This window comes from Oncorhynchus mykiss, chromosome 19 (assembly GCF_057628025.1).
Source record: "Oncorhynchus mykiss isolate SJ-2025 chromosome 19, ASM5762802v1, whole genome shotgun sequence".
Classification (NCBI taxonomy): Eukaryota; Metazoa; Chordata; class Actinopteri; order Salmoniformes; family Salmonidae; genus Oncorhynchus; species Oncorhynchus mykiss.
The window spans coordinates 21,957,581-21,973,026 of record NC_143040.1 but is presented as its reverse complement, the minus strand read 5'-3'; the positions used below and the strand labels follow the sequence as shown (position 1 = coordinate 21,973,026).

Here is a 15,446-nt window from a genome sequence, read left to right as displayed (position 1 = left end):
ATACCCACACTAGCATGCCCACACTAGCATACCCACACTAGCATACCCACACTAGCATACCCACACTAGCATGCCCACACTAGCATACCCACACTAGCATACCCACACTAGCATACCCACACTAGAATACCCACACTAGCACACCACTTCAACTAAAGCAATATGGTGGGACATACATTTTAAGTTCTATGCTCATGTGGATAATGGTATACATCATATTCTATGTGGTTACTGTAAGCAATATTCTCCCATCTTTTCCTGTTGTGACATAGAAAGTTGGTAGATACTGTATCGTTGGCTTATGATATCGTCTTCTATCCCAATACTGTGTACGGTTCCTGTCTCTCCCTACTCCGTGACAGTAGATGGTACTCCAGGTAGATACTGCATCTGTATCGACTGTCTGGTATTGATTTAGCCTTCCAACAGACATCTCAGTGCTGCTTGATTCAATTATGAAGGGACAATGGAGTAGAATGAAGTGGCCTGTAACATTGGCACATCGGTTACTGCCCTATGAGACCTGGTGACTAGACTAAATGGGGTGTCTGGTTTCTATTGGTCTAGACTGCGAAAGGGTGAGCTGGACTGGAAGAGTGTGGTGTGAGTCAAGGATAGTTGATCTGATCATATTGGGATGAAGGTTTTGGATCTATATGCAATCTGTCTGTGTGTGTGTTAGAGCTTGGACGATAAATCGTACATTATTGACACCAACCATACCGATCATTTATCGCAGGCTTTTTGCTGATATCGTTCATTACAATAAGTAGCCTACTGTATACAGTTGAAGTCGGAAGTTTACATGCACCTTAGCCAAATACATTAAACTCAGTATTTCACAATTCCTGACATTTAATCCTAGTAAAAAGTCCCTGTCTTAGGTCAGTTAGGATCACCACTTTATTTTAAGAATGTGAAATGTCAGAATAAAAGTAGAGAGAATGATTTATTTCAGCTTTTATTTCTTTCATCACATTCCACGTGGGTCAGAAGTTTACATACACTCAATTAGTATTTGGTAGCATTGCCTTCAAATTGTTTAACTTTGCTCAAACGTTTCAGATAGCCTACAACCTTCTACAACCTTCCCAATAAGTTGGGTGAATTCTGTGTAACGTTCGTTGTTTGAAGGAGACCAAGGCGCAGCATAATTTGTGGTCATCGTATTTATTTAAATGAGAACCAGCAACAAAATAACAAAGTGAAACCAAAACGACCGTACCATTCCGTAGGCTACAAGAGCTGTACAAAAACAAGATCCCACCACATCACACCCTGATCTCCCCAAATAGAGAAATAAAACGGCTCTCTAACGTCAGGGCGTGACATTTTGAACCATTCCTCATGACAGAGCTGGTGTAACTGAGTCAGGTTTGTAGGCCTCCTTGCTCGCACACGCTTTTTCAGTTCTCCCCACAAGTTATCTATAGGATTGAGGTCAGGACTTTGTGATGGCCACTCCAATACCTTGACTGTTGTCCTTAAGCCATTTTGCCACAACTTTGGAAGTATGCTTGGGGTCATTGTCCATTTGGAAGACACATTTGAGACCAAGCTTTAATTTCCTGACGGATGTCTTGAGATGTTGCTTCAATATATCCACATAATTTTCCAGCCTCATGATGCCATCTATTTTGTGAAGTGCACCAGTCCCTCCCGCAGTAAAGCACCCCCACAACATGATGCTGCCACCCCCGTGCTTCACGGTTGGTATGGTATTCTTTGGCTTGCAAGCCTCCCCTTTTTCCTCCAAACATAACGGTGGTCATTATGATCAAACAGTTCTATTTTTGTTTCATCAAACCAGAGGACATTTCTCCAAAAAGTACAATCTTTGTCCCCATGTGCAGTTGCAAACCGTAGTCTGGCTTTTTTTATGGTGGTTTTGGAGCAGTGGCTTCTTCCTTGATAAGCCTTTCGGGTTATGTTAATATTGGACTTGTTTTACTGTGGATATAGATACGTTTGTACCTGTTTCCTCCAGCATCTTCACAAGGTCCTTTGCTGTTATTCTGGGATTGATTTGCACTTTTCGCACTAAAGTACATTCATCTCTAGGAGACAGAACACGTCTCCTTCCTGAGCGGTATGACGGCTGCGTGGTCCCATGGTGTTTATACTTACGTACTATTGTTTGATGAACGTGGTACCTTCAGGCATTTGGAAATTGCTCCCAAGGATGAACCAGACTTGTGGAGGTCTACAATTATCTTGAGGTCTTGGCTGACTTATTTTGATTTTCACATGATGTCAAGCAAAGAGGCACTGAGTTTGAAGGTAGGCCTTGAAATACATCCACAGGTACACCTCCAATTGACTCAAATTATGTCAATTAGCCTAGGAGAAGCGTCTAAAGCCATGACTTCATCTTCTGGAATTTTCCAAGCTGTTTAAAGGCACAGTCAACTTAGTGTATGTAAACTTCTGACCCACTGGAATTGTGATACAGTGAGTTATAAGTGAAATAATCTGTAAACAATTGTCTGTAAACAATTGTTGGAAAATTACTTGTGTCATGCACAAAGTAGATGTCCTTACCGACTTGCCAAAACTATAGTTTGTTAACAAGAAATTTGTGGAGTGGTTGAAAAACAAGTTTTAATGGCTCCAACCTATGTGTAAACTTTCGACGTCAACTCTACTAGAGAAATGTGAAGTTTGAAATGAAATAAGTTTGTTAATGGGACAATTGATGGTTACAACCATCAAACTAGTGGTAGTAGAACAAGGGGTAATAAAAAAAACCTCAATATTATAAACTTATCCTTCTATTTATCATTATCGCATAAATTCAGGCATTTGTCCATTATCGCCCAGCTCTAGCGTGCGTGCATGTGTGCCTGTAGCCACGCTGCCGTTGTATTAAGTGACTGGAATAAAAATTATAGTCAAAGGAAATTCATTTAGTCAAAGGAAATTCAGGTTAATTTCACATTGCCTGGCCTCAGCTCCATAACTCCCATAATTGCTGTACTGTCTGCCAAGGCAGCTGGGATATCTCCTTCTGTATGGATTAAGCATGGCTCCTCTTTATTCACATGCAAGAGCTCTAGTCCCCTTCTGTAATCTATCAATACCTGCTATGCTATTCTACTGGACGCCGATCAACATTAACAATGCACTGGACAAACAGATACACCTCTCACCCCCCCTTATCACACACACAAACACACAGGCTCTGGGTTGTAGGTGAGCCTTAATGGATGTGCAGGCCTAGTGTGTGGTTCACTATGTCCTATAATAGTAATAACCTAATTCCCCTCATCCACCACTAATGAGTAACACCCACCTTGGCGGATTCCCGCCAAGGCAGCCATTTTGGCACCCGGGTTCCTCTCATCACGCATCACACTGGTGTTCACACTGAGATGACGGGTGTGAAACATCAACTAGACTGGCAATGTGAGATAATGGCTGCGTCTTAACTGGCCCCTGTATCCTTTTAGTCTGCATATATAGGGAATAGGGGGCCATTTCAGATGGCGTCACAGTCCTAGAAACGTGGAGGTGTGAAACATGGACTGTACCGAAAATGTCAACCAGAGAGTCAGTCTCAGTGTGAGAAACAGCCTTGGTATATATCGGCTAGTAGCTAACCCACGGACGGTTAGGTCATTATCCATTTGCCTTTGGGCCATTCGGCCTGTTTGCTATTCCAGTCAGGAGTCCAGTTGGAGGAGGAAGGCAGCGGAGCTTATCTCAGTACTGCCTCTGAGTCACACGCGCCGGCTGGCTGAGAGATGGGTAATAGCGCCGACCGCTAGCTGTCTGTATGTCTGTCTGAGGACAGGGAGGGAGGCGGCGGTGGTGAAAACATGGCAGCGAGGCTCATGATTGATCCTCTCATCTCACTACGGTTCGGCTGTCCATTACAAATGAGATTTGAATCGTGCAAAATGTTCATGCCTTAAGGAGCAGGACTCGATGCTGTGAGAAGTAGCTGTGACAGTAATTTGATCATGAACTTCTTCTCACAGGTGCTGGGGGGATAACAACGCACACACGGTTTTGTGTACGTTGGTGTTTGATGCAAGGTCTCAAGGCGGTCTTTAAAAAGTCCCAGTTTAATTAGCGAATTATCTCAGTATAGCGCCGAGCTCAGTTGTAGACATATTTAGATGCAAGAGCTTGATTTTCTTTGTTTGTGTTCAAAAGCGCGACCATATGTAAACACATGCGCTCTGCCTTGTGCGTCAGAGCTCAAACGCCAGGCTTTGCATAAATGAAGTCGTCAGTGCAGAAATGGACATTGACATGTCCCCCTATGCCCAAGGCTGCACAGCCTATATCGACGACTATGTATGCAAACACAGGATGGAATCAGTGGTTAACTGAATTGGCTCATTTAACAGTTGGATGAGCTTAAACAAAGAGCCTGAACAGACAGGGAAGCCAAACAGAAATAATTTGGGTGATTGACAAGAATATAGACTATTATTGTGTAAGGAAGTTCACAAACCTGCTGATTTGTATCTTACCCTCACTATGGCCAATCAGAAGGCATGCATTCAAAATATATTAATATTTTAGGAAAATAAGTGGTTTATAGTGAAATGAATGTGTCTCTGTGTATTTTGTCTATCTCTATGAGTGTCTGAACAGCTCTCTTCCACATCTGTCAAAGTCAATGACTGATTGGCTGCATTCCTAATGAGGTTTATGAGTGACTGTTAGTAGTATGAGCTGATTGGCTATTATCCCACTGAAGTCGATGAGTGACTCTTGGTAGTATGAGCTGATTGGCTGTGATCTCACTCAGGTCGATGACTGACAGTTAGTAGTGTGAGGTGATTGGCTGTGATCCCAATGAGGTCGATGAGTAACAGTTAGCGGTATGAGCTGATTGGCTGCATTCCCAATGAGGTCAATGACTGACAGTAAGAGCAGGGCGGGCAGAACCCCCAACTCTAAATCTCTAATACCCTTCAAAGGAGTGGGCACAGAGGCGGGTCACTGTGCCAGCTGGAATGGAATATCACACAGCTTTTAAAATAATTTATTAACAATCCGACTGACGCCATTTCTCCCCTCTGTCTCTCGTTTTATTGCCTCACTTTAACGTGTGTTAAGTGTCTGAGCGGCTGCTTCGTAATGACAGCCATTCTGGAAAAGGCCTATGCACCTGCAGGGGATAATAGTGTACAAAGCCAATCAATGCTTATGCCACAGCCTACACTCTTTTGTACTAGAAACGTCTATGTCATTAGCACTTGAGGTATAGCCTGGGCTAAAAATCCATTCTGCTCACTATCTCTGTAAGGGCTGGTTTCAAATCAAGTCCTGTTTTATTTGTCACACACTCCGAACACAACAGGTGTGGACCTTACAGTGAAATGCTTACTTACGAGCCCTTAACCAACAATGCAGTTTTAAGAAAATACCAACAAAAAATGTAAGAGATAACAAAAACAAATAATTAAAGAGCAGCAGTAAATAACAATGGCGGTGCTACATACAGGGGGCACCGGTACAGAGTCAATGTGTCAATGTGCGGGGACTCCGGTGTCGAGGTAATTGAGGTAATTATGTACATGCAGGTAGGGTTATTAAAGTGGCTATGCATAGATAATAACAGAGAGTAGCAGCAGCATGGGGGGGGGGGTGCAAATAGTCTGGGTAGCCATTTGATTAGGTGTTCAGGAGTCTTATGGCTTGTGGGTAGAAGCTGTTTAGAAGCCTCTAGGACCTAGACTCGTTGCTCCGATACCGCTTGCCGTGCGGTAGCAGAGAGAACAGTCTATGACTATGGTGGCTGGGGTCTTTGGTTTCCCAGACACAGATTAAGCCTAGTCCTGGACGGAAAAGCAAACTCAATGGAGAGTATCTAGTCTGGGCTTAATCTGTGTCCTGGAGCCGGCCCTAAGAGTATATAAAGCAGGGAATTGTGGGGTATTGTTCCTGCCTATCACGCTTCATAACCAGACATGGTATCTAACCCTATATAAATAGCCTGTCTTAAACACCCGCCCAGGATTTCAAAAAAGAAGTAGGCTTCCTTAATTAAAATTCACAAGCGGGGGTTGCCTTGAAACGTCTTATTTTAAGTAAAGGGAACTTTTCCTCCGCAGGGCACAGGGAGGAGGCGAGAAGAGATTACCATTTTAATAAGTAGTGTAGAAGGCTGAGCAGACCAGATAGACAGACGAGGCCCTCACTGGGTGATTAGGCATCCAAGCCAAAGCCCCCTGGGAAATGGAGTTGATAGTGCTGAACTATCCATCACCATTCAATGTGAGTGTTTGTGTGCATGTGTCACCATCCATGTAGATGAAAAAACAACCACTTAAGACCCGCACAGCTCTTCAGTAAATTTCCCCTAGCCTCCCCATTAAGAGACTCGCATCCCCTTTAAGAGGCCATCCATCTACTGTTACCTCATCGATCAACAGGACATCCCACTGGGCACAGACGTCATTTATCATTTTGATTCAATATTTGGTTGAGTTTTCGACTAACATGAACTGAAAGTGAAATCCACAAAACATGCCACTGGGTTTAGGTGAAAAGCAAGACAATTCAATCCGTTTTCCACTTTGATTCAATGTCATCACATTGAATTCCTTTGTTGAAATGACGTGGAAACAACGTTGATTCAATGTCATCACATTGAATTCCTTTGTTGAAATGACGTGGAAACAACGTTGATTCAACCAGTTTTTGCCTACTGGGAGGGCTCTAACTACTTTGTGTCTGTTGGTTTATTGGGCCATACATACAGTTATTAATCATCTATTCATGTTCATAGGGTGGACATAGAGAGATAGATCATGGATCTGTGTGATTATTTGAGTCCTTAGAGGACTGTCATGGATCAGATGGATCCCATATCAGGTGCCATTAGTTGTAGAGATGATGTGTGGTGTGTTATCAACTCGGAAAGTAATTATTGCTTAGTTATTAATCAAATGTCAGCTATCTATCAATTCTGTATCCTAGCATAGATTAGACTAGATGACAACATGGATTTATCCCAATCATGAATATACTAGATCAATAAGACAATATGTTCCTTCCCAGATCTCAAACATGCACACACCGCCATAAGTTCTCTCTCTGTTGGCAAAATCATCCTTTTCCTGACATGCCTGTGGGCGTCTATGACGTATCGCTAAGAATGATGATCCAACATAGCCCTCCCCTTGCTGGCAACTGTGTTGAGTGTTGGACATTGTTGGACGTGTATTTGAACAGAGGGGTCTGAACCAGGCAGTCCGTAGGGTGTTCGATCATCTCTGATGACGTCCTGTTGGGCGTGTGTGGAGGGAGGGAGGGAGGGAGTGAGGGAGGCTGGTGGTGGGTTAGGGCTGGTGCCAGTGGTGTAAAGTACATAAGTAAACATATTTTAAAGTATTTTAAACTACTTAAGTAGTTTTGGGGTGCTTTCTGTACTTTACTATTTATATTTTGGACAACTTTTACTTCACTATATTCCTAAAGAAACCAATGTACTTTTTACTCCATACATTTTCCCTGACACCCAGAGAAATGGTGATGGGGTGGCAGGTAGCCTAGTGGTTAGAGCATTGGTCTAATAAACCGAAAGGTTGCAAGATCGAATCCCCGAGCTGACAAGGTAAAAATCTGTTGTTCTACCCCTGAACAAGGCAGTTAACCCACTGTTCCTAGGCCGTCATTGAAACTAAGAATTTGTTCTTAACTGACTTGCCTAGTTAAATAAAGGTTTAAAAAAACGTGCTAGTTACATTTTGAACGCTTAGCAGGACAGGAAAAGGGTCCAATTCACGCACTTATCAAGAGAACATCCCTGGACATCCCTACTGCTTCTGATCTGACAGACTCAATAAACACAAATGCTTCATTTGTAAATGATGTCTGAGTGTTGGAGTGTACCCCTGGCTATCTGTAAATGATGTCTGAGTGTTGGAGTGTACCCCTGGCTATCTGTAAATGATGTCTGAGTGTTGGAGTGTACCCCTGGCTATCTGTAAATGATGTCTGAGTGTTGGAGTGTGCCCCTGGCTATCTGTAAATGATGTCTGAGTGTTGGAGTGTGCCCCTGGCTATCTGTAAATGATGTCTGAGTGTTGGAGTGTACCCCTGGCTATCTGTAAATGATGTCTGAGTGTTAACGTGTGCCCCTGGCTATCTGTAAATGATGTCTGAGTGTTGGAGTGTGCCCCTGGCTATCTGTAAATGATGTCTGAGTGTTGGAGTGTGCCCCTGGCTATCTGTAAATGATGTCTGAGTGTTGGAGTGTGCCCCTGGCTATCTGTAAATGATGTCTGAGTGTTGGAGTGTGCCCCTGGCTATCTGTAAATTATGTCTGAGTGTTGGAGTGTGCCCCTGGCTATCTGTAAATGATGTCTGAGTGTTTGAGTGTGCCCCTGGCTATCTGTAAATGATGTCTGAGTGTTGGAGTGTACCCCTGGCTATCTGTAAATGATGTCTGAGTGTTGGAGTGTACCCCTGGCTATCTGTAAATGATGTCTGAGTGTTGGAGTGTGCCCCTGGCTATCTGTAAATGATGTCTGAGTGTTGGAGTGTGCCCCTGGCTATCTGTAAATGATGTCTGAGTGTTGGAGTGTGCCCCTGGCTATCTGTAAATGATGTCTGAGTGTTGGAGTGTGCCCCTGGCTATCTGTAAATGATGTCTGAGTGTTGGAGTGTGCCCCTGGCTATCTGTAAATGATGTCTGAGTGTTGGAGTGTGCCCCTGGCTATCTGTAAATGATGTCTGAGTGTTGGAGTGTGCCCCTGGCTATCTGTACATGATGTCTGAGTGTTGGAGTGTGCCCCTGGCTATCTGTAAATGATGTCTGAGTGTTGGAGTGTGCCCCTGGCTATCTGTAAATTATGTCTGAGTGTTGGAGTGTGCCCCTGGCTATCTGTACATTATGTCTGAGTGTTGGAGTGTGCCCCTGGCTATCTGTAAATGATGTCTGAGTGTTGGAGTGTGCCCCTGGCTATCTGTAAATGATGTCTGAGTGTTGGAGTGTGCCCCTGGCTATCTGTAAATGATGTCTGAGTGTTGGAGTGTGCCCCTGACTATCTGTAAATGATGTCTGAGTGTTGGAGTGTGCCCCTGGCTATCTGTAAATGATGTCTGAGTGTTGGAGTGTGCCCCTGGCTATCTGTAAATGATGTCTGAGTGTTGGAGTGTGCCCCTGGCTATCTGTAAATTATGTCTGAGTGTTGGAGTGTGCCCCTGGCTATCTGTAAATGATGTCTGAGTGTTGGAGTGTGCCCCTGGCTATCTGTAAATGATGTCTGAGTGTTGGAGTGTACCCCTGGCTATCTGTAAATGATGTCTGAGTGTTGGAGTGTACCCCTGGCTATCTGTAAATGATGTCTGAGTGTTGGAGTGTGCCCCTGGCTATCTGTAAATGATGTCTGAGTGTTGGAGTGTGCCCCTGGCTATCTGTAAATTATGTCTGAGTGTTGGAGTGTGCCCCTGGCTATCTGTAAATGATGTCTGAGTGTTGGAGTGTGCCCCTGGCTATCTGTAAATGATGTCTGAGTGTTGGAGTGTGCCCCTGGCTATCTGTAAATGATGTCTGAGTGTTGGAGTGTGCCCCTGGCTATCTGTAAATGATGTCTGAGTGTTGGAGTGTGCCCCTGGCTATCTGTACATGATGTCTGAGTGTTGGAGTGTGCCCCTGGCTATCTGTAAATGATGTCTGAGTGTTGGAGTGTGCCCCTGGCTATCTGTAAATTATGTCTGAGTGTTGGAGTGTGCCCCTGGCTATCTGTAAATTATGTCTGAGTGTTGGAGTGTGCCCCTGGCTATCTGTAAATGATGTCTGAGTGTTGGAGTGTGCCCCTGGCTATCTGTAAATGATGTCTGAGTGTTGGAGTGTGCCCCTGGCTATCTGTAAATGATGTCTGAGTGTTGGAGTGTGCCCCTGACTATCTGTAAATGATGTCTGAGTGTTGGAGTGTGCCCCTGGCTATCTGTAAATGATGTCTGAGTGTTGGAGTGTGCCCCTGGCTATCTGTAAATTATGTCTTAGTGTTGGAGTGTGCCCCTGGCTCTCCGTAAATAAATAAGAAAATGGTTCTGTCTGATTTGCTTTCAATAAGGAATTTGAAATAATGTATACTCTTACTTTCGACACTTAAGTATATTTAAACCAAATACTTTTAGACTTTTACTCATGTAGTATTTTTCTGGGTGACTTTCACTTTTACAATTTTCAATTAAGGTATCTTTACTTTTCCTCGTGTATGACAATTGGGTACTTTCTTCACCACTGGCTGGCGCTGGCTCTGGGTGTCCATGCCTATCTGCCGGCCTGTGTCCATGCCTATCTGCCGGCCTGTGTCCATGCCTATCTGCCGGCCTGTGTCCATGCCTATCTGCCGGCCTGTGTGCGTGTGCATATATGCATGTTTCGGGAAAGGGGGATACCTAGTCAGGTGTCCAACTGAATGTATTCAATTGAAATGTGTCTTCCGCATTTAACCCAACCCCTCTGAATCAGAGAGGTGCGGGGGGCTGCCTTAATCGACATCCACGTCTTCGACGCCCGGGGAACAGTGGGTTAACTGCCTTGCTCAGGGGCAGAATGACAGAGTTTTACCCTGTCAGCTCGGGATTCAATCCAGCAACCTTCCGGTTACTGGCCCAACTCTCTAACCACTAGGCTACCTGCCGTATCCCCCATAGGCATGTTGCCATACAGACAACTACTACACTCCCCCACAGTGGGTAACAGCATGGCAGAAGAAGAGGATGGCATGGCTACGGACACATCCTCCTCACAGCGTCTAGCCTGACATATTGTATAGAGGAGGGCATGGCTACAGACACATCCTCCTCACAGCGTCTAGCCTGACATATTGTATAGAGGAGGGCATGGCTACGGACACATCCTCCTCACAGCGTCTAGCCTGACATATTGTATAGAGGAGGGCATGGCTACAGACACATCCTCCTCACAGCGTCTAGCCTGACATATTGTATAGAGGAGGGCATGGCTACAGACACATCCTCCTCACAGTGTCTAGCCTGACATATTGTATAGAGGAGGGGAATGTAATTACAACCTGCCACCACCCTATTCAGTCATGTCTCTGCTGGGCTGAGGGTAACGGAAAACAAACATTGTCTTATTCCGTTGGCAGGCCTTCGCTGTGTTCGGGCGTACTGTGCACACACACACACACACACACACACACACACACACACACACACACACACACACACACACACACACACACACACACACACACACACACACACACACACACACACACCACTCACATCAGCTAATAGATTTGTAGAATGAAGGATTTTTCCCCCTGGGAAAGATAGTGAACTGAGCTGCTCATTCCCACTTTGTGCTGACAATGGCTTTCCCAGATTCAGTCCTGGGGGCATCCGGCCGACCGTTTCCAATGAATATCCATGGACTCTTTCGAATGTTTCTCAACTGAGAGAGCACAGTTCGTGTTAGTATTCTGAGCTGGGCATTGGGGCAAGACTGAAAGGCGTACTTCGGTGAAAGCAGTGGAGGTGCAGTCGTGTCATCTTTGCAATTCATTGCACCAGTTATAGAATTAACCAGATGAAATAGTGAAGTTATAGCTATAGTATTTACAGCTGACTCTGGTAAATGCAGTACGATTTTTCAAGAAATGTGATCAACCCAGTATCACTTGGAATGGGAAAAGACCCTGGTCTGTTAATCCAAGTTATACAGCTTGCTTGAATCATTCCCCAAGTCCTCACCCACATGATGTATCAGCTTTGTAAATAATTGATAAGCTGCCGTCATACAGATACTTATGACTACATCGTTTGGACGATTTATCGGGTGTGTTTGTAGATTAATGAAGGTGTCCACTGCCCATATTGTGCTTTGATCCCTGTGGACTGGGCTCAGAAATCAATACCCCACTGTGTCTGGTCTGCCACAGGAACACACACACACACACACACACACACACACACCCTTTCTCTCTCTCTCTATCTCTCACACACACACAGACACACACACACACACACACACCCTCTTTCTCTCTCTCTCTCTGTCTCTCTCACATACACACACACACACCCTCTCTCTCTCACTCTCTCTCTCTCACACACACACACACACACACACACACACACACACACACACACACACACACACACACACACACACACACACACATAGCCTTAGCTTACACACACACACACACACACACTTAACACACACTTACTCTATAGCCTTTGCTTACTATTATCACTGTAATTTATTCACCAATATTTATTCATCATGAATATACAGGAAAATCAGTATACCACACGGCCTGATGGGATGATGGTGATATGAAACAGTATAGATTCTGATAATTTTGTCAGTTTCTCCTCTCCCTGTGTCAGTCTTGGCATGCTGAAGACATGGGGAGTGTGTTGACGGTCTTTCCTGTCTCCCGCCTGACTGCACAGACACATACACAGACAGGCGCGCACACACAAACTCTCCTCTGTGCCTTAAGGGGATAATAAGCATGATTGACAGTGAAAGAGACGTGCAGAGGATTCTGAACTAAGTCTGATTTCCTATTGGCTGAAGTCTGGTCCTGTGCTCACGGTAGACTCAATACCACCTGACATCTGCTGACTAACACACACACACACACACACGGTTTACGCACATTCTCCAGGCTGTAGCAGTGGTGGTCTCCAGAGCATCCTGTGTATGCAGAGAGGGGTATAACAGAAATAGACAGGAGTGCTTTCAGGTGAAGTCAAGGTGTAGCGTAGGTGTGAGGGCTATTCATTCACAACACAACTGGGACCCTGCAGTTTAAATGCCTTCCAAGTGTTGTAACTAAAGCAAGTCCAGAGGCACTAATGTACAATAGAGGCAGAACAGAACTGGGATGTGTGCTGTAGTCACCTACTGCACATTAGTAATACAACAAGGAAAACCTAGCCTGAGTGCCAGTCTGTTTGAGCTATCATGCCAACTCCTTTTCATTCACTGTCATGCCAAACAGCAATGTTGTTGGCATTGGCAAGAGCACGAATGGATCTGGGACCAGGCTATGGAAAATAGGAGTTCAATATTGCAATTGGACATTTGCCGATTCGTTTGATAAGCGATATCTGAACCTCGCCTATTCAGTCCAGTTGAAGATAGATGGGAGCGTTACACTCAAGTATCACAAACACGCTTTTCTTCATCGGAGACAGTCAGATAGACACTTCCTGTAGTCTGAGATAATAAAACATACCCCCCCCCTCACAGACACAGTATTATCCATTACACTGCATCTCTCCTTCTATCCCTCTCTCACTGCATCTCCCCTTCTATCCCTCTCTCACTGCATCTCTCCTTCTATCCCTCTCTCACTGCATCTCTCCTTCTATCCCTCTCTCACTGCATCTCTCCTTCTATCCCTCTCTCACTGCATCTCTCCTTCTATCCCTCTCTCACTGCATCTCTCCTTCTATCCCTCTCTCACTGCATCTCTCCTTCTATCCTTCTCTCACTGCATCTCTCCTTCTATCCCTCTCTCACTGCATCTCTCCTTCTATCCCTCTCTCACTGCATCTCTCCTTCTATCCCTCTCTCACTGCATCTCTCCTTCTATCCCTCTCTCACTGCATCTCTCCTTCTATCCCTCTCTCACTGCATCTCTCCTTCTATCCTTCTCTCACTGCATCTCTCCTTCTATCCCTCTCTCACTGCATCTCTCCTTCTATCCCTCTCTCACTGCATCTCTCCTTCTATCCCTCTCTCACTGCATCTCTCCTTCTATCCCTCTCTCACTGCATCTCTCCTTCTATCCCTCTCTCACTGCATCTCTCCTTCTATCCCTCTCTCACTGCATCTCTCCTTCTATCCCTCTCTCACTGCATCTCTCCTTCTATCCCTCTCTCACTGCATCTCTCCTTCTATCCTTCTCTCACTGCATCTCTCCTTCTATCCCTCTCTCACTGCATCTCTCCTTCTATCCCTCTCTCACTGCATCTCTCCTTCTATCCCTCTCTCACTGCATCTCTCCTTCTATCCCTCTCTCACTGCATCTCTCCTTCTATCCCTCTCTCACTGCATCTCTCCTTCTATCCCTCTCTCACTGCATCTCTCCTTCTATCCTTCTCTCACTGCATCTCTCCTTCTATCCCTCTCTCACTGCATCTCTCCTTCTATCCCTCTCTCACTGCATCTCTCCTTCTATCCCTCTCTCACTGCATCTCTCCTTCTATTCCTCTCTCACTGCATCTCTCCTTCTATCCCTCTCTCACTGCATCTCTCCTTCTATCCCTCTCTCACTGTGTCTTCTAGCTATCAGTGTTCTGTTTTGTAGCTCTCTCTCTCTCTCTCTCTCTCTCACTCACTCACTCACTCACTCACTCACTCACTCACTCACTCACTCACTCACTCACCATGTTTACGACTAGTCATAAATCCAGCAGCTGCTCTAGCCTGGGTGAAGGGAGGGATTCCATTTGCAGGGCCGCAATCCACAGATCAATACCGTTTGCGCTCTTTGTATTAAACCCATAAATCTGTCCGAGGAGCGATTATGATTGGCTGGAGTGACAGTAAACTTCCTACCCGAGATGGCAACAGGCTCTGGGTCAACTGGAGAAATGTGGTTAGAGTGTTTGTTGTTATCGGATGATAGATGGGATATCATTTGATCCCTGTGCGTTTTAAATGAGATGCGGTGGGATTTGGTGTAGTGAAATAGATGTTATGAAATAAAAGGTTGAATGAAAAACGCTGATTTAATGATCTTCCGATTCTGAAACAACGATTCCCTCGCTGTTACACTGCTTTTATTTCCTTTGGTTCTGGTGTCAAACGTATTTCAGTTCCTGTCGAGCCGTGAATAGAGTGAGACATGTACCGTATTACATAACTAGAGCACCTGTGAATAGAGTGAGACATGTACCGTATTACATAACTAGAGCACCTGTGAATAGAGTGAGACATGTACCGTATTACATAACTAGAGCACCTGTGAATAGAGTGAGACACGTACCGTATTACATAACTAGAGCACCTGTGAATAGAGTGAGACATGTACCGTATTACATAACTAGAGCACCCGTGAATAGAGTGAGACATGTACCGTATTACATAACTAGAGCACCTGTGAATAGAGTGAGACATGTACCGTATTACATAACTAGAGCACCTGTGAATAGAGTGAGACATGTACCGTATTACATAACTAGAGCACCTGTGAATAGAGTGAGACATGTACCGTATTACATAACTAGAGCACCTGTGAATAGAGTGAGACATGTACCGTATTACATAACTAGAGCACCTGTGAATAGAGTGAGACATGTACCGTATTACATAACTAGAGCACCTGTGAATAGAGTGAGACATGTACCGTATTACATAACTAGAGCACCTGTGAATAGAGTGAGACATGTACCGTATTACATAACTAGAGCACCTGTGAATAGAGTGAGACATGTACCGTATTACATAACTAGAGCACCTGTGAATAGAGTGAGACATGTACCGT

At 44.7% G+C, this 15,446-nt stretch overlaps 1 protein-coding gene across 4 annotated transcripts in view; it reads left to right on the top strand.

The window, feature by feature from the left end:
- Nucleotides 1–15,446, top strand: part of LOC110497393 (neuronal membrane glycoprotein M6-a) — an 83,384-nt gene that overhangs the window by 55,808 nt on the left and 12,130 nt on the right. The window lies entirely within an intron of this gene.